The 19973-nt window shown below is 37.7% G+C and overlaps 1 protein-coding gene across 2 annotated transcripts in view; it reads left to right on the top strand.

Moving 5' to 3' along the window:
• Positions 1 to 14092: 14092 nt before the first annotated feature.
• The window catches only part of LOC107602911 (beta-galactoside alpha-2,6-sialyltransferase 2-like), an 85228-nt gene continuing 79347 nt past the window's right edge, over positions 14093 to 19973 (top strand). Inside the window, exon 1 of one of the 2 annotated variants that reach the window (XM_016295533.1) lies at positions 14093 to 14325. The gene's annotated coding sequence lies outside the window, so the exon portion shown is untranslated. The remainder of the gene's footprint in view (positions 14326 to 19973) is intronic. The other variant, XM_016295532.1, reaches the window with a different exon arrangement.

Here is a 19973-nt window from a genome sequence, read left to right as displayed (position 1 = left end):
CTTAATTCAAGTGATGAGGGATTCTGAAATTCTGACAGTAATCAGTGTTGAGTACTACTGTAAGGTTAACCCTGCCTGGTTTACATGTTTGAAAATGATAAACATTTGTTAGAAATGTAGAAAAGTAATCAAATGGAATCAGTTAAATTATTTTAATAAAGTAATTGAAATAGTGACACTACTTATTACATTTTAAATAGGGTAACTTGTAATCTGTAACCTATTACATTTCCAAAGTAACCTTCCCAACACTGGTTCTTGGTGTGACTGGGCCTTTAGGCATACAAATGTAAAGTGAGACTAGAAAATTAGAGATTTTGTGCTCGTACATGCATAAGGCCTCCTGCACAGAGCTTTGAAATTGTTCCTGGCCCCGCTAAATATATTATGCCAGTTATAAATTACTGACTACTTCAGTCTCCCAAATTGTGCTTTGCTATTTTTATTTTTTCCTGTCTGGCTGCAATTTAAGTCTCCCTATAGCACTGTTCGCCAGTCATTTGGAGGTTGTTAAAGGAGAAGGCACTGCAGTTCTTTAACTGACCCAGGCAAAATGAGAAATTACATGGTGCTCATTTAAAACATGCTCTGCCTGCAACCACTGGTTGTTGTAGTTAGGAAAGGACTTCACAGAGAGATGTACACTCTTGGGTGTTTCATCATTCGCTGTTTTTAGCTTTTAGTTTTACAGGGTTCGTAAGGCAACACTGCATTGATATTCCTCACACATTCTGCTCAGGGTTTCTACTAAACCTCTGACAAGTATTAAACTTTGGCAATTAATTCAGCCTAAACAAGTCAACAACTTTATTCAAAGCTGTTTTGTAGATCATTTTCGCATTGTGTGCAGTTTTTTGGAAGATTTATACTTTTTAAACAGACTGAATTTAAGGCTCTCTCACTGATTTGCATTACAAATATAACTGACAGTCATGACAAAGTACAATTTTCAACATTTTGAATATTGAATTGTGTTTGTACTCGTCATGCTGTCAGTAATGTTTTACCACTACAGCTGTTTTTTTTTACATTTGATTTTGCATACTTTTATATATTATATTGACCCCTATTCAACGTGTAGTATAAATACATGCCCGGATTCACCATCTTGGCATAATATTTTACATTATTCTTTATGACCCATACATTCTTTAACTTTTGACAAACTACTGTATCAGCAATTGTGACAGTAAAGTGCTCATGTTGTTATAGTGGTAGACTATGTTAACCTTGAACAACTGTCTTGGTACCTATTGCACTTGAAAAGAGCATCTGGCACAAAGTTTTCTGCCTTTTTCAGCTTTCTAATATATGACAGCTCCTCAGTTTCCATGTTCTATTGGGACAGTAAAGTGTCTATCAGCTGTGCATTTGAGACAGACGACAGTTTCGGAGGCAGTGTGTAAACGTGCTTGACACAACGTGCGAAAATTTCGGACTCGGTGTGCAGAGACCTTTAGGGTTGAAGGAAATGTCCGTAAACTTAATGGAAAATGTACTGGTAATTTTCTGCCAGAACAGTATCTGTTTCTCTACTGATTGTTTTTGTAGTTGCAGTAGTTCATTTCTACAGAGCAAAATCCTAAAACCCACACTTACCTAAAACCATAACACTATTGTTGCCTTGCAAGCGCTAGTATTTCGTTTAAGAAATATAGATGTAGTTCAAAATGTAGTTCAATGTTTTTGTATAATCTACGACTCCGAAGTTTGATGGCTACTGAAATTACATCTGCTGTATATATGACCTCTTTAGAGTATAAATACTGGTAATAATATTTGGTTTAAGAGATGCAATTGTATTGTATTTAAACAATAAAAGCACAGGCTGTGGGAAACCGGCACTGATGAAGACTAGCTGTATTTCTGTGTGTGTAACCACGGCCTGTTGTAGATAATTAGCACATAAATGCTTACCAGCCACTCAAAACAGATGTGTGCAGCTCTTCGACACAGGGGGAGGGGTGGGAGAAACAAGAGCAAAAGGAAGAAACAAAAATACAGAGGTTATCTCGGGCCAGTTTCAGTGGACGAGTTGTATAAGAGATGAGGAAAATAAGCAGAAAATACCTCCACGCTTCCCTGCTTGCATGCACAAAATAAGCATAAACAAAGCAGGCTAGAAATCAGAGCATGTCCAGATTGCCATTCCGTGCAGTTCATTCCGCACTGGATGAATTGATTGCCAAGATGAGTGTGTTGTGACCGTGCTGCACGATTTTTAGATAGCAGGATTATTCACTTCCCCGTCCTCATTGGGATTCCACTCAAGGCCACTTTCATGTTGGACCAGCACACATAACGCACGCAGTCGTGTCCGTCACTGCCTTTGTCGCCATGGTAACAACCTAGTTCCCGCCGGTTAAGGGGAGAGAGCGAGCTTGGCTCGTCTAATTACTGAGAACTTAACAGACAGTCAGAAGGCTCTAGAGATGGGAGGTGTTACACTAGAACATTGCCCACCTCCTCTAAGAACTTACAGCAGCAGCCTATGGATAAGCTAATCAGGAATTCTGGAGCTAAAGCGGCTAATCTATGAAGGCCAATTCATCCCCCATCAACTTTTTTTCTGCTTTCACATAGAAGCCGAGATACTTTGCCTACCATATAGCAGAAATGACGCACTAGACATATGAACAAACATTGTTGGAAATATTGTAAACAATTATGGATAGGGTAAAAATACCAGAAGGCATTAGCGTAATGTTAAACACTGAAGATAACGCTTTCTTTCAAAGCCCATTAGTTAGGAGTAGTTAATCTGGCAGTGCTGATTTGATAATGAACACATTATCATAGACCAAGCTGATAAGTAAATGAGCCGGATCTGACACACTGGGCATTCAGAGAGAGAGAGATGCTGAGACAAGAGGATCATGATGGAGCTGTGTATCAACACGATTATGATGATCTAATAAGATAAGACATTATCTCCCAGACATTAGGATCAGAATGCATTATGTCTCTCTTAAGGATCTCCACTAAATATCTCAGAATTTTGGAGGGGATTCCTTCAGTCAGATGGGGATTTTACTTTCATCGTTAGATGATGACATCAGAGTAAATGTACTGTGATGTGAAAATTCAGTGACGTATAAGTGAGGGAATATTTAGGGACAGTTTGAAGTTGCTTCGTTATTAGCATGGCATTATTTTGATGCATGGCACATCGGTATAATATCGGTATTGGATACTGATGATACAGAGAATTTACTGCTGAATATTCCGTTGCATTTGGTTACATAATGACTTTTTGGATGTTGTGCCTGAATCATAAGAATACATTTAAATTATAAAAAAAAAAATGGAATAGAATTTAAATTCAGCTGTATCAGTTATTAGCCATGATGACTGATTTATATGTATCGACCAGATTTTTTAATATATATATATATATATATATTGTTGCATCCCTATTTATTGTCATGCCCCACATTTTAGAATAAGGACAGTTCGCAGTTGCTTTGTTATTAAGGATGCATGACATCGTATCATATCGGATATTGACGATACAGAGGATTTATTAGTATCAGTTGTTATTGGGTTTTTAACTGTGCAAAACATTTGTAACATTTACGCTATTTTTACATTAAGATTACTGTTTCTATCATCTAACACTCACTTAAAGTTAAAAATGGTAATATTTAATAAAATAATAAGACTGTTAAATTTGATCTTCAGTAAGTTTCAACATGAATATCCATGATACTTTCAGGTTTAGTCTTTTAGTTTTAGTTACATTTCCTTGAATGTTTAGTTTGTTTTTCCTGTGGTTATTTTTGTTTGATTACTGTCTGTTGTTTAGTTCCTCATTTACTAGTGTATTTATAGGGGCTTTCGCACTGTTGACACGTTTACATAGTTCCTATAACTTTAAGCGGCTTACGTCACTTCAGTAATTCTCAGGGTACCGCCCTGGTAGTAGTTCCTGTAACTGAGTTCTTATAACTAGCCAGTGCAAACCCCCTATGCCCTCAGTTCCTTCAGTTTTTTTGCTAAGGTATTGTCTTTACACTGCTTTGTAGCTGTCTAATTTAAGTGAACTTAAAACAATCTTCACATAAACCCATAATAATAAATGCCATATTTAGGCTACCTGTGCCCCTCAGCAGAAATATACAGCAACTGAATAAAGTTATCAAACACTAAATTCTAAAAGTTATTGATTTCCTCTTTTTTCTTTTATTCTTGATGAACAGACATCACAGCAGCTGGTTATTAGTTTGTTTTGCCTGTTTTTTTCTTTAAAGGGGTCATATGATGCTGCTAAAAAGAACATTATTTGGTGTATTTGGTGTAATGAAATGTGTTTATGCGGTTTAAGGTTAAAAAAACACATTATTTTCCACATACTGTACATTATTGTTTCTCCTCTATGCCCCGCCTTTCTGAAACATGTCGATTTTTACAAAGCTCATCGGTCTGAAAAGCGAGGTGTGCTCTGATTGGCCAGCTATCCAGTGCGTTGTGATTGGCCGAATTCCTCAAGCGTGTGATGGAAATGTTACGCCCCTACCATATTGTGATGCCGTGTCCGGCCGGAGCGACGAGACAACATTAAAACCAATTACAAATGAGGCATTTGTTGCATCCAGTGGGGACATAATTACTGATTATAGGGACTTATACTGTCTTTTTACACGTATGACTTATACTGTCTTTTTACGCATTGCGTTGCGTTGCATCGCGCCGCGTAAACATAAAACTCTGTCTGCATTTGTGATCGGCGAAATGACAAACAACAAGTGCTACTCTACAGCCCAAAACTCGCGTTTGAAACATCAGTGGCAAATCCTTTAAATGAAAACGTACTTACGTGAGTCAGAACTGCCGGCATTGTAGTCTAACGTTACTCTCCCAGGATCAGTAAACAGTCCTCCATAAAATGTGCTGCACACATCTGGATATTTGGGTTAAACTGTTCTGGAACAGTGTTGTAAATACAACTTAACCACTGATTTGTAGTCGTGTCCTCTTTTGGAAGACCAAACTAAGTAGTTTCGCTTTCACAACGAAAAACACAGCGGCCTAGCGTGAGGGGAAGCCCCGGCTTAGCGTGCACTGAGGCCGGGAGAGAGTGAGCTGAGGCCGGGCTAGAGTGAGCGGAGGCGGCGGAGTCGAGAACGGCGCGCCCGGCGGATGCGACGAATGAGCGGCAACCACATGTGACGACCCCGGGCTGGACTCCGCTTTGTCCATGGTGAAAGTTGATGTATTCCCTCAGCGACCAGCACAGATCAGCTCTAGGCATGACGAAGCGGATATTGTCCTCAGTTGAATCGGGTGTGTTAGATGAGTGAGACAGTGCTGGGCTGCTCCAGGCCAGTTTGGAAAACCATTTCAGAGACATGTTCTTAAATGTGACATATATATGACAATATAACATATTCAGGGCCGGACTAACAATAGGGCTAGGAGGGGCTAAAGCCTCAGGGCCCGAGCAACGAGGGGACCCGTGATTGGCTGTGGAGTAGATTGACTGAAGAGCAATCGCGAAAGCTTATTAGTGCTATTATTTAGTGGAGCTTTGCCGTAAATTCCATGTATTACCATTAGATATTGAAAAGTCACTTTGAAATTGGTTTACCAATAAAAAGCATTTTGACTTTTGAACGAACTGTACACGTATCTATCAGGTGATCGCTCTTCACTTCATTCTGGCATAATCTGGAAATGGTCACGCAAAGAACAATCTTCGATAAGTAAAAATGTCAGCTATTCTAAAAAAAAATGTGAGAGAGTGGCTAAAAAAAAAGAAAGAAAAACGTAAAAGACAAACAGCAGATAAAACATAGTCAGTAAAATCCCCAGCGCTCAGGTTATTTTACTAAAGATGATGATGGAGTAGAAGATGTGAAACAGCAAGTGGACCGGGCACATGGAGCAAATAAAAACAGCGCCATCGTCCACACAGATTTTAGGTTAGTTTGATTATTAACTTGATGGATATATTTGGCTTTTTGTGTTTGAACAAACTCTATATATTCGCTTGAGGGTTGGGAAATAACCCGGTAGAAAAATGAGCACGTTTACATGCACACCAGTAAGCTGATAACTCACAAATATCAGCTTATTAAAGTAACCAGTTTTCCCCGTTTACATGCACATCAGTAACCTGACAACTTCATTAATAAATCAGGTTATTTCCCTGTAGTGATAATCATTTGCGTATCTGACTCAGAGTAGGATTCCATACATTTGTCAGTTGTGATGTTAAATTAAGCTTGCAACATGCCAACTTGCAACATGTCGGGAAACTTACAGCTCATATATTATCCTCTCATGCAGTTATAAACGCAGCATTGTGACTGAACCACTTCTACTTCTGCTGCACGAGATGAGAACACATTTTCAGCATTTTCATTTTCAGAGTCATGAATAAGTCTGCTTTTGTGATATATTTCCTTCTTTCTTTACTGCAAGACGTTTGATGTCTAAATGCGCTTAAATCTGCACTAACGATGTGTTCTTGTCACGTATCACACATGTGCGCTTCAATAGGCCGACAGAAAGCAGGTTATTGCTTACATGCGGTGTGAAATCAGAGTAAGAGGCAAAAAACTACCTGTTTATGCTTACACCGTTTATGACCTTACTCCGATAAAAGAAAACGGGTTACCGCGTTTACATGTCCAAGTGCGTTTTCGGTTTATTAAGCATAATCGGCTTAAGAACGTGCATGTAAACGTGCTCATGTCAATCGTTTTGCGTGTCATGATGTAAGCTTAAACGCGTTTTAAGCATTGTGGTTTAAAAACAAATGGTTTTAAACTATTCATGGACATTAAGCAGCGGGGCAGAATTCTTGTTGGGTAAATGGGAGCATTAAGACGGTTTCAGCCTGATTGATAAAGCATGTGTAGTAATAGTAGGCTAGGATATGAGATCCTGGCATTATATGATCTTCACTCAAAAATGAAAATACTGTCATCATTTACTCACCCTCAAGTTGTTCTAAACCTTTATGAATTTATTTGTTCTCCTCAACAAAACAGAAGATATTTTGAAGAATGTTCATAATCAGAAAGTTTCTGGTCCCCATTGACTCCAATAGTGTTTTTTTTGGTTACCAGTATTGCTCCAAATATATTCTTTTGCGTTCAGCAGCAGAGGGAAACTCATACAGGTTTAGAACAACAACAGAATTTTCATTTTTGGGTGAACTATTCCTCTAAAGCAGCCTAATATAGCTGCTGTTGCCATTTGTGTCAATAATGTAAATCAAACATCAGAAAGAAAATCACTCACTGTCCTTGACTGAATCACATTTGTAAAATAAGTAAGAATTAATGTATATTGCATTTACACAGTGAAGACTATTCAGTCTATTTGTACATTTACTTTATACATATGATATTTCTTATTCATTTTTTTAAGTTTTTCAAGTAGGTTGATTTCGTATGTATCTTTGTGCTATTATAATTTGTGATTGTTTACTTGTTCAGTAAGCTTGGTTTTACTTGAGCTAGTATTTAATTTTTTTGTGACATTGAAATTGGTAACAAGAATTATGAAATTTCAGTGCATCAAAATGTTTTTGTTTTTTATATATATCATTATTGTGATGGGGGGCCCTGCAGTCATAGCCCCAGGGCCCAGTGAGGTCTTAATGCGGCCCTGAACATATTACATGCATGTATGTTTTACAGCAGTTTTAATCGCCTTTTTGGTAACTTTATGCCTTAACTGACCACGACATTACATGCACGTAGTTTCTTTTGCGATTTGATATGAAGTGATGCAGGCTACAGCACGCGCCGGCGCCTTTGTGCGTACAATTGAAGAGCACGCGCTGCGAGCACAGTACCGTTTCCGCACTAGTCTGATTTGCACCTGCCGCTGAAGTGAAGTGGAGCACACGTCTGAAACGTCTCCGGTATCAGTATATATATATATGTTTGTTTGTCCAAGTGAGTCTATATGTGTCACATGTAAATATTGCCACTTTCTTTACTTAGCCTATGTTTCTTACTTTTATGTTATATGTTTGGTCCCAGTGATTCTGTATTTGGCACATGTAAGCATTGTCACATTCTTTACTTGCAAAATAAAAAAATAAAAAAATTTAAACGTCTCCGGTTGATGTGGTCACAAAGACGTTATGCGACTGAATAAATGCACTTCTTGTCAAGAAACAAAGAGATAGAAGTAGCAGTTATGAGTAGGGTGGCCAACCCTAGGCTCCGCCTCTGTGTTAATTGCGTTAAATAATTTTAACACGTTAAACTGAAAAAAATTAATCGCCTGGGTTAACCCGCTAATTTTGACAGCACTGATTTAAACAAATAAAGATGAGATGTGAAATGCATTCATTTAGGCAGTAAAAATTCACACTGTATAAAAAAGATCATAATCAACAGTAAAAGACTGTAAACAAATCTGTAAAATCTGTTCAATCTGTAAATCTTGTTGCCACTAATTTTACAGTAAAGTTGTAAAGTTCTGGCAACCACAGCTGCTGTTATTTTACCATACATATATATATATATATATATATACAGTGGGTACGGAAAGTATTCAGACCCCCTTAAATTTTTCACTCTTTATATAAAATGTTTTTTACTTGACATTTGTTGGGTGCTTTAAAAAAAGAAAACAATTAAAATCTTTTGTAAAAAAAAAATTTTTTACAGGCACAATTTGTACACTAAATAGTACAAATAAATATCAAGCCTTGAAGCACTAGTCTTTTGAAAAAATATATTGTCTCATGATTATGAGAAATTCAGTCAGTCGTGTCTAAATCTATGAGAGCACAAGGGGGTTCAGTTTAAGTAATCATTTTTCCAAGTTATTCTCCTCCAATCCCTAGACACCCCCTCTGACCATGTGTTGGATCAAAAAACAAATGATTGTGTAAGCACTTTGTAGGCAAACACCACATAAAAGCAGTTATTCAGAACTGAGAGCTCATGTCAGTGGCATGTGCAACACTTCCTGTTCCGGCATTGCTTGTTTATGTTAGGAGAGCTGTCTGCACCAGTTTATGCTGGCTCTGCCAAATAGCTCCATCTCAGGACAGCAGGAAGAGGCTGTTGGGGCCCAGTAGGAGGCTGTGAGGGATGGCTGAGCTCAGCTGGTGATCAGCTAACTGTAGGACAGCTTTCTAAAGGCAATACACAACACCATCAACACCATTTGGCTCAGTCTGAACAACTTTTACAGCCGCCAGCAATAAGGGACAAAAAAAAAGAGGTTTCTAGCGGTGCTGACATTTTCACTTCTTGGACGCTACAATAACCTTTGAAAGTTGCCTTTAGAAATCACATATGCTTCAGTGCCTGGAACACAATTTGAGAAATAAACCTTTTCATTCTGCTTTTCAGATTCCAGACAGGCGAAAGGCTTGAATGTGCATGTGAAGATAAGTAAAGTAACCCCCAACTCTGAGGGGTTAAAATGGGCCTCTTTGAAATGAACTGACCCACATTACATTCAATCAGAGGACACTGATCAGAGCAGATGGGTCTCAATGGCTAAAATGTATATTTTGTGGCTCGCCAAAAAAGCCAGAGTGACACAATCTTTCTGTCCCTATGGTTACCGTTCCTCATTCGGCTCTCTAACTGCCCTAATTATCATCCTTAAACACAACAAACCGAAATAAATCAGGGCACTGGGCAGATGTTAGGCAAACACTAGCAGCGAATTTCCTATCTTTTCTTCCTGTGAGTCACTAGAATGAATGGAAATATTAAACAGATGCAGAATATACTGTTCTGCAGATGATTATAAGGATGATGATGATAATAAAGCTGATTGGAGAGTTACTGGTGGCTGTGATGATAATGAAGACGCTAAGTAATTCTGATCACAATAATGCTGGTATTCAAAAGAAGGAACATGAGAAAGTACCCTTGCTTGATGTTTATTCTTTGATCCAAGTTCGGAGTCTATGCTAATGCGGATATGAGAGCATATGGGTAACAGAATAAACCATACAGTAAGCCATTAGACTGCAGGATCATTTACCACAGCGGTGAACAAATGGCTTGTGTTGATAAATAACAGTTGGTCATCCAGTGGAAAAGTCTCATTACTTCAGGCCCTCACTACATAATGTGCTGTCTCCAAAAGTGCTAAGACTTTAAAGCGCCTCATCTTTGATGTGAGCACAGAGTAAGAAAATAGGTAGCAGTAACATTTCAAAGGTACACGATGCAGGAGCTCAATAGATTTGAAAGGTAATGAGGCAGAAAATACAGAAGTAGCAGCTATAACTTTGTTCTGCTACCAACAAGTCGGCCCAGTGAGAGGCGAGGAAAGTAGGAGGAAAGGAGAGGAGGCTTTGACTAATGAGGGATTACCAGGTAGGGAGGGAAAAAAGGTGGAGAGATGCCTTTAAAGGGGGCTGAATGTTCTGCCTAAGAGTCTAGACCTGGTTTTAACCCAGAAAACTCAAACTTGGCTTTATTGAAGCCAAGGGTTTGATGAGTAAACAAGGTTTAAAGGGGTAGCTCAGGCAAAAAATATAAAAAAATCTGTTATTATTTACTGATTCATATGTCGTCCCAAACTTGAATGACTTGAAGTAACACAAATAAAAAAATGTTAAGCTCCGAGAATGAACATAAAGAGCATTTTACATCACTATCTGTCACATCAGGTGAGGCAAAAGAAGAGGACAAGGGGAGGTGAATCTATAACAGCTGTTTACAAAAACTGAAAACTAATCTTTGACCGCAGGAGCAACTAATGCAACAGCTTTGCAGCTAACACAAAAACAATACTGGACAATAACCAGAACCAAACTAATGGCATGAATACAGAGTAGATAATAAGGAACTAAACACAGGTAAGAAAAATAGGACATCATGACAACAAACTAGCAAACTAGGACACAGTAAACACGGAAATACAGACTAAAGGTCTACAAACCAGAAAGTAAAAAACAAACTAAATGTCAACATCATCCAACAATTAAAGTAAATTATTGCCCAGGTCTTATCCGCTAAATGCGACTATAAGGAACAAAATATGATTAAATATATTATATGCACCAACGAGCCATTACATTATGGCCACCACTGGTCTAGAGTGCACCTGGCAACTGAATTGTACCGCAGATGCAGTTCACAGAGCAGTATATATGCCACTCGAGGACCAGCTTTCGGTCAGTAGAGTGTTTAAAAGTATCAGAATGGGAAAAGCTGAGCTTGATAAAGGATAAATTGTGATGGCATGGCACAGCCTTGTGGGTTGTTCACATGCCGTTGTAGTGAGTATTGTGCACCAAGGGCACCCATTCATGGCAACTGTGTTCCTTGCCAGTGATGGCCATTGCCAACAGCATAATGTGCCATGCCATACTGCCAGAACTGTCAAGGAGTGGTTTGAGGAACATGATGGTGAATTTTTGTTAATGCTTTGGCCTCCAAATTCACCTGACATGAACCCAAACGAAAAGCAGGTTTGCACTACATCACCACCACCCCACAATGTATGGGAACTGGAGCACCTGCTATTGATATTATGGTGCCCCAGGAGACCTTTCCAATCATTTGCAAAGTCCTGCTTTGGAAAATAGCTAAGCAACGTTTATTTTACTCTAAGTAATGATGGTTTCCGTTAATTATTACAACCATGCACCATGATATTCTCTAAATTTGCTTTGAAACAATGTGTATTGTGAAAAGCACTATAGGCTACAATTAAAACTGACTTGCCTTGTAAATAATCCAAACAAATGTAATCCAAGTTGTCTGAAGCAGTAGAATCACTGTAATGATTGTATTGCATCAGGCAACTTGGATTAAACCACTGCATTTGTATGGATTACCTTGCATGATGAACAGACCAAAATTTCAGTGTTTATTTATTCTGCGACAAATGAATTTTTGTGAATGAATCATTGAATTGTTTACACATTTGGTTATCCAAAAGAGACTAACATTGCATTGCATTTTATGTTCTTTTATGTATCTTTAACTTTCACGCATTTCATGGGAAAAGAAACCCAAGATCGCAGCATGCTAACGCTGTGCTGTTTAAGCAAATGATGCATTGTAAATGTATCGTAAATTAGTTATAAATATGACATAAAAGAACTGGAATAACATACAGTAATTCAGCTGTGTATACTCAAATGCACCTGGTTACACAACCTTTTTTGTTGTTGTTCTTTTTTCCACACAGGTGTTCAATGCCAATGCCATACAAATGGTTCAATTTTCTCATCACCCTGGAGGAGCAATTGCACACCCTCTCTCCCCCATCATCAACACTATCATCGTGACGAGCACTGTCATCTAGGTCTCTCTTCGCCGATGACCTTTCCAATCAAATAACACATGCAGTCAAAGCTGGAATTTCACTGCGTCAATGTAATTGTGCTGCCAATGAAGCAATAACCTGTAATGGCACACAAATGAATGAATAACCGCAGACTGGCAAGACATTTACTTATTGACATTTAGTAATGAAACAATTAAGAGGCAGACATAGGGGAGGTTAGCTTGTGCTGCACCACAGCATATCATATAGCAGAAGCTTCCTGCCATATCCTGCTTTTTTTTTCATGAAAAATGTTAGTTCAGATGACACAGCAGTTTTTGAACACATGCATTGCATGATTACAGAGTCTTGCAAAATTCAAAGCTTTGTAAATGGGTAGGACCTAATAAAATAACTGTTATGAAATAATGAAATATAATTTGCTAATCCCGCCTTAAATGTCTATAAGAGAATGGAGTGAAAATAGTCTGAAAATCAGACAAGTGCTACGTGGAACAGTAATCAGCATTTTGTTGCAAGGGAAGTGGGTGTACTTGAAAAACAGCTGCCTTTACATGAAGATGGAAATGACAAACAAGTAATCGAATGTATCTATGATTAATTTTCACCAAATACCAGGAGTACTTTGGCACACATCTTCATGATGTTGTTTCAGGTTGTCAGTATTTCTACCCAGCAATGATCAGCATTCACACGACTCTTCTTGGACTGTATTACTGCTGGTATAGTGCCGCAGTGCCATGAGGTCAGTTTGTAGGCTAACTTAGAAGGCTGATTCACTACGAGTTCCCTCAAAAACAATTGTATTGCATTTTTGATTTTTTTTTTTAAAGATGATATGTGGATTGCATTACTTAAAGAGCCTACTACACTCATATACCGTGTGAAAAATAACTAATTAAAAAAAAAAGTTATTATTGCAGATATACTTTTCTGCAAAGTTTACCTCCAGAATCACTTTTATGGTCTTTGAAATATGGTTAAAGTGCACTGTATACTGACACGCATTTTATGGTAAACTAAAATATTCGTTACTGTCATTCTTTTGGAATGTGTATGTCAATTATTTGAATATATTTGTAATTGCATATTTGTAAAGAAGGAGTTGCAGTGTAGTACATAACATATTAACTTTAAATGATATACCAAAACTGAGGACTCAAGTGTGAAAACTTGGATTGATGTTTTGACTACATGTGCTTTAGTAGGTTAGTCAAAACATCAATCCAAGTTTTCACACTTGAGTCCTCTTTAAAAGAACTGAACCCAGACCCCTTTAAGTGGACCAAGTGAAAAAGGACTCGGTTTTCTTTGTGTTCACACTATCGCAGTTCCTGAAAGAGGACTCTTTGGTTTGGTAGCCTCGCGCTCAGTTGGTATCTCTCTCACACAGTTTGGAAGCAGTTGAAATTAAAATAAACGAGTGTACGTTGTGAGCGAACAATTTATAGAGATCTGCCAGAAGAAGCAGCCACTATGAACAGCTAGCTGATTTGCACGGAAACATCTGATGGCCAAACTACATTGGAGCCCGGGCCGATTTGTGCTCACAATGCACGTTTTTAGCGAACCGTACCTTAGTTTAGCCGAAAGCGAACCGTACTCAGACCACCATATGGAGAAAAAAAACCCACAAAAAAAATTAATCAAAAAAATCACTCATGGCAGGCGCTAGCGTAAATGCTTTCTTGCATATGAGCTGTTCGTTTGAAAAGAGTAAAAGACCAGTACTACTGATCTCTTCTACACGTCTGTACGATATTCGCCATATCACCTTAAAACCTAGCTAATCCAATAGAGCGGCTGAGATGGTTAGAGCGCCGCTAACTGTCAATCAAGCGCTCTGTTTAAAGAAGCAGCTCCGAGGCTCCGCCCCCTCCACAGAACTCATCTGATGAAACACAACGAGAGCTGGAGGAATCAAAGACACCGACAACACGGTCCTCCGTTACCGCTGGAGCAGCACCACCAGTCCCGCAGCACGCCTCCAGCGCTGTCTTTCTCAAAGCACGCAAACAATAGCGGCTGGAAAGGATCGAGAGGAATATATTACCCGCTTAACAGAACAATGAACGCGGGCTGATTTCTCAGGTAAGCCGCGCGCCTCACTCCCGTTATATTAGCAGCGATTTCTGAACGCAAGATATAATAACCCGATTAGTATATGATGGACATGTTATTAGGATAGGTTTATTTTTTATTTTTGCATGATTGTTTTTAATTGCGCTACATGCATGCTCGCCGTCATTTACTCCACGCTGTTCTGTCGCCTCCGTGGACGCAATGTAAGAAAGAGACGCGATATGAGATTGCGCGCGTGGTCCAGCTGTACAGTTTTGCAGTGATGGCTGCACAGCATCTGAGATTCTGAGTGCTTTTGCTTTGAAGCCTCTGTGTTCACTGGCGCTTCGTTTGCTATGCATGCTGAAGTTCAATTAAATCCCTCACGGCAGCCCTCAAGTGCAGTCTGATGCTATCTACAGGATATGCAAAAACCCTTTATCTGCCAGGTGAGCAGACTGGGGTGGAAGTTTTAAATATAGGCTCACTTCCAGACTTCAGTATTGTTAGTTGCTACATATATGCATGCGTGTATGATAGAAAAATGCTGAAAATGTCCTTTGTTAGGTTTTGTTGGGAGACCTAATTGAAAGCGAGTGTTGCTTTCTAGGTTATAAAATATATTTTTTATATATGCATGCATGTATGTATGTATGTATGTACATGTGTGTGTGTGTGCGTGTGTGTGTGTGTGTGTGTGTGTGTATATATTAGTGCTGTCAATTGATAAAAAAAATAACTAATCGCACATTTTTCTTTAAGTAATAGCGATTAATCCCACCTAACATTAAAGTTTAACATAATTTAACAGACCTAATTGAAAGCGAGTGTTGCTTTCTAGGTTATAAAATATATTTTTTATATATGCATGCATGTATGTATGTATGTATGTATGTACATGTGTGTGTGTGTGCGTGTGTGTGTGTGTGTGTGTGTGTATATATTAGTGCTGTCAATTGATAAAAAAAATAACTAATCGCACATTTTTCTTTAAGTAATAGCGATTAATCCCACCTAACATTAAAGTTTAACATAATTTAACATTCAGTCTTCAAATTAATGTACAAACAACATATTTAATATTTGTTTAATGGCATCTTTTTTTCATGACTGAAGGCCAGTATCAATGATATCAATACTGATTTCTCTATAAAATTGCCCTCCCCCTAATATTTAACCCTTGACTAGCCATTCAACATTACTGTATAATTGAGAGCTATCAATTTGAACATTTATTAGACATTAAAAAAATAACTTCTAATTTAAGTGAACTTAAAACAATCTTCACATACATAAACCCATTATAATGCCATATTTACCTGTGCCCTATAGTTAGTTATCAAACACTAAATTCTAAATTAAATATAGATGAATCCTTGCATGCAAAGTTTTAAGGCTGCTTTAATCACATTTTTGATAACTTCATAACTAGGGCTGTGCGATATGGACAAAAAAAACCTATCGCGATTTCTTGATCGGTTTTGCGATTTCGATTTTAATCACGATGTTGACACACACAGACATGCTATACAGTCATTAATGCATTCAGTGTGAATTTGAAACATATTTCCAAAAGAAAACCAATTAGAGCTTTAACATGTCTCTAGAACAGACATAAGGCAAAATAATCACTAAGTAAAGGTGTAACAATGTCTCTAGAATAGACATGGCAGGACATTTTTTTTGCCATGCATTGGTCATAGAGCTCTTTGTGGCGTTGCCTCAGATGTTGAACTAGATTTGTTTCGCCAAGTTCACACGTACTCCGTCTGCAGTGCGTATACAGTATGTGTATGTGGTGCAGAAGCAGCAGAGACTCATTTTGCTTTCACACAGGACGCGTTTGCAATCCGCTCCTGATCCGCGGCTGTTTACCACAAACACAACATTTATCCATTATTCTGATTTCAAATCCAAATGTTGTTTCTGAAAATGCTTTTTCAGCATTGTGATTCTCTTTTATCACAGTACAGTAATACAATCTTTCATAGACATATTCACGTTTAAACTCAATAAATATAACTTTAACTACCACGACCAGTGCCATCTATTATTGCCTTGTTTATCTAAAAGTGCACTTTTCCTTGTTTTAAATCTAGCCAAAAAGCCATGTGTTGACTGTGAAACAGTAGAGTTTAATTATATGTGTTTATGGTGTAATTACTAAATTTCCGTGTCAGTCCATGTTCATTTTTACCGCGAATAATGCACTCACTTTAATTCAGAGCGTGCAGCACAGCATAAATAGACTCCACGCGGAAACGATCGCAGCATGACTGCTGCAGATGCACCGCTCCCAGTGTTGCCAACTTAGCAATTTTGTTACTAAATTTAGCAACTTTTCAGACTACCTAGCAACTTTTTCTTCCAAAAGCACCTAGCAACAAATTTAGCTATTTTTAAATTTTATTTGGCTACTTTTAGCAACTTTTAATAAGTGACTCAAACAATAAAAAGGCACACATTTTCCATCTAAATTTCACAAAAAGAGGAAACCAAAGATGCCTAGAAGTACATACATCACATGAATTAAGTTATTGCTATTTGCAGTTGTTCAATTTGATAATAACAATAATAATTTAATAATTATTCATTTATGATACACCTTGTTAGTAGTTTGTACATGTGATTGTTGATCAGTTAGTACACTGTAAGAAAAATATCTAGAAAAATGGCAAAGATTTTCCAGGACATTATCCGTTATACATTATCCATTATCCGTTGTAACCCTGTAACCCGAAACACAAAATACAATGCGTAATTTAAAATGCAGGTAAAAACCTGTGATTTATTTTTTTAGAGTGTAGCATACTGACTACTAATACACTGCTTAAAACTATAATTGTTCAGAATGTGTAGTTTTACTAGTTTACTATCTAATAAAAAAACTTGTAATCGTTCAAAAATGAAATAGTTCAAAAGTGGCAGCGCATGCTCAAATCGTGATTTTTATGATGATTTCGATTAATCGCACTGCCCACGACATTGCATGCATGTAGTTTATTTCGCACTTTGATATGAAAGGATACACAGGCTACAGCGCGCACCGGCGCCTTTGTGCGTGCAACTGGAGAGCACGCGCTGCGAGCACAGTACAGTTTCCGCACTCGTTTGAGCCTGGCACTGAAGTGAAGTGGAGCGCGTGTCTAAAAATGTCTCCCGTTCTCAGTCGTTCTGCGACTGAATAAATGCACTTGTCAAGAGAAAAAGTGACAAAAGCAGCAGTGTGAGTGGGGTGGCCAACCCTAGCCCTGCCCCTGCGTTAATTGCGTTAAGGGGGTCATATGATGCCCCCCTAAAACGGCTCGTTCTAACACGCCCCCACATATCTAGGTCACTATGTGGGAATATTTGCATAACGTGGCCCAAATGTTCACGCAAAGAAAGAAGGTGTGGTTTCAGTAACCGCAGTTAGTGTTGAAGCAGCCATGTCAGGGAGACGCTGTGTGTTTCAGTGCAAAAGCACTTTATTTGGCCTTCTGAAAGTAGATGCATTTAGGAATTTAACACGTTAAACTGAAAAAATTTATCGCCTGCGTTAACGCGCTAAATTTGACACCAGTAAAATAAATATATATATATGTATATATATATATAGAATTAGATTTTCCTTTGGATTCCTGTATTATTAATAAATTCTGTAGTAGTGTATATACATGATTTGAATTAGATTTATTTTCAGTTGTCATTTTAATAGTCATCAAATTTAATTTTATGTTTCCTTTGATTTATATATTTGGCACTTTTTTTTTTGGACATTTTTTAAATTTTGGTTACTTTAAAATGTATTAATATTTAATTCTGGCTGTATTTCAATTAATGAAAACTAATTTTTATTAGTTAATAATAACAATACATTTACATCCTTTTGATGAATTCTGTGTGATTTGTGCAGCTGTTGACACATCGCCGATGTGCTTATCTTCTCAGGTGATGAAAAATGTGTTGTTGTTGTTAATTTATTTTGAATGGTTACATCAGGAACTGTAGAAAACTATGGAAGGTTTATGCAAGTATAGGTGTCTGTTTGTGTGTGCATCTGGCTAAATCTAGGCGATTTTCCAGCATGACATGAACAACAAGCAGTGTGACAGACTCTGTTCAGATGAAGTCACAAGAACAATGGGACATTTTCTGGAGTAGGAAAAAAAATTATATAATGGGAAATAGTGTCTATGAATGTAGTTTTAAACTAGCTGTAGCAGAACAACAAGACTATATACAAAGCCTACATTGTGCTAAAAGCACAACCACGTATACACACTGCAGACCTATAAGATACTAAATGAGGTGATGCATTTAAAATTAAATTAATCTATTAAGGATTGACGTATACAGCTATTTAATTCCAGGCGTTCATACTGGATGCAGTGTTTGTTAGTGCTTTGTGTGCAAGATGATGTCTGTATCCTCTGTCAGATGGAAAATCTGGTTAATGACTTCTATAGGTTTGTCATACATAATATTGAGTTTAGAGTGCAGTAGCTAAAATACAAAGAAAAAGAAATGCAAAATAGACAGAAAAAAATAGTTTGGCTTTGTTTTTACAGTATAGGGCCTAATACTGTAGTTAAAATCTCCAGTGATCCATTGTAAATAGTCGTCTGCGATCAGTGTTTATGCCAGTTACAAAACTACAACAACACACTTGCATTAACGTAGCTCATGGGTCTTGACGTAGGGCTGGGTATCGTTCAAAATTTGACTTCGATACCGGTTCCCGAACGATACTTTTTTCGATACCAATTCTATGAAATCAATTTTAACAAGATTACATTATCTAAAAAAAAAAAACTTTGGTTTTATTTTTCAGCTTGTTGATGTTTATACAGACTCAAAGACTCATGTCCTGGGCCACTGCACAAAGGAACAAAATGTAACCAACACAATAAATCAGTGCAAAATAGTTTTAATAAAGCTCAAATAGTCTTCAGTTTACACATCTGTTAGGCTACATTTACACTAGTGTTTGTTTTAAAACGCATAGCTCAGACAGAATCATGATTTCTATTTATTTTCCACTGATTTACTGATGAGCATTAGCAGCTTCCAGCACTGTCTGCTTGTGTTCTCTCTTCCATGATCGCTGCTCTGACTCAGAGGTAATAACATATTTAATTTCAGCAACATTACATGGCCAAAACACACATTAGATGGCAGGTCCGGATTTACCTATTTTCGTGACGTAGAAAAAACTAATTTTTGGGCCCCCTTCCCTAATAATATAATAGACCTAATATTACCACCCAAGCAAACACAAATATTTCTTAATCAGTGGAAACCGATACAATGTTTTCTATCGGAATAAGCACTTGCGTTCAGTCAATAAAAATCTAATAGTTCTTAATTTGTTTGAGAACTGAGAAAGACCATACCATATAGTCGTGGCCACATAACCACCTCCGGGAGTGCATTATTTCTCTAATAATTTTAACGGCCTGGAATCCCAACCACACATCAAGACATTGTTCAGATCATTTGTTTCAAGACATTTGACATGTTTCCGTCCTGAAATCTCGTGTGGGTTGAACAAATTTTTTTACGCACCTCATCCCAAACCTTCCGTTGCAAATTCCAAAACATCATTTTAGAGCTAATAACAGAGGCTTGAGCCATTGATATGCAGGCTTACGCAGTTATTAATGCAGTCTAATGCGGTTATTAGAGAGAGAGAGAGA

Source organism: Sinocyclocheilus grahami, unplaced genomic scaffold (assembly GCF_001515645.1).
Source record: "Sinocyclocheilus grahami isolate Dianchi unplaced genomic scaffold, SAMN03320097.WGS_v1.1 scaffold337.1, whole genome shotgun sequence".
Classification (NCBI taxonomy): Eukaryota; Metazoa; Chordata; class Actinopteri; order Cypriniformes; family Cyprinidae; genus Sinocyclocheilus; species Sinocyclocheilus grahami.
Note: the sequence above shows the minus strand (reverse complement) of the source record. Positions and strands in the feature narration are given on the sequence as shown.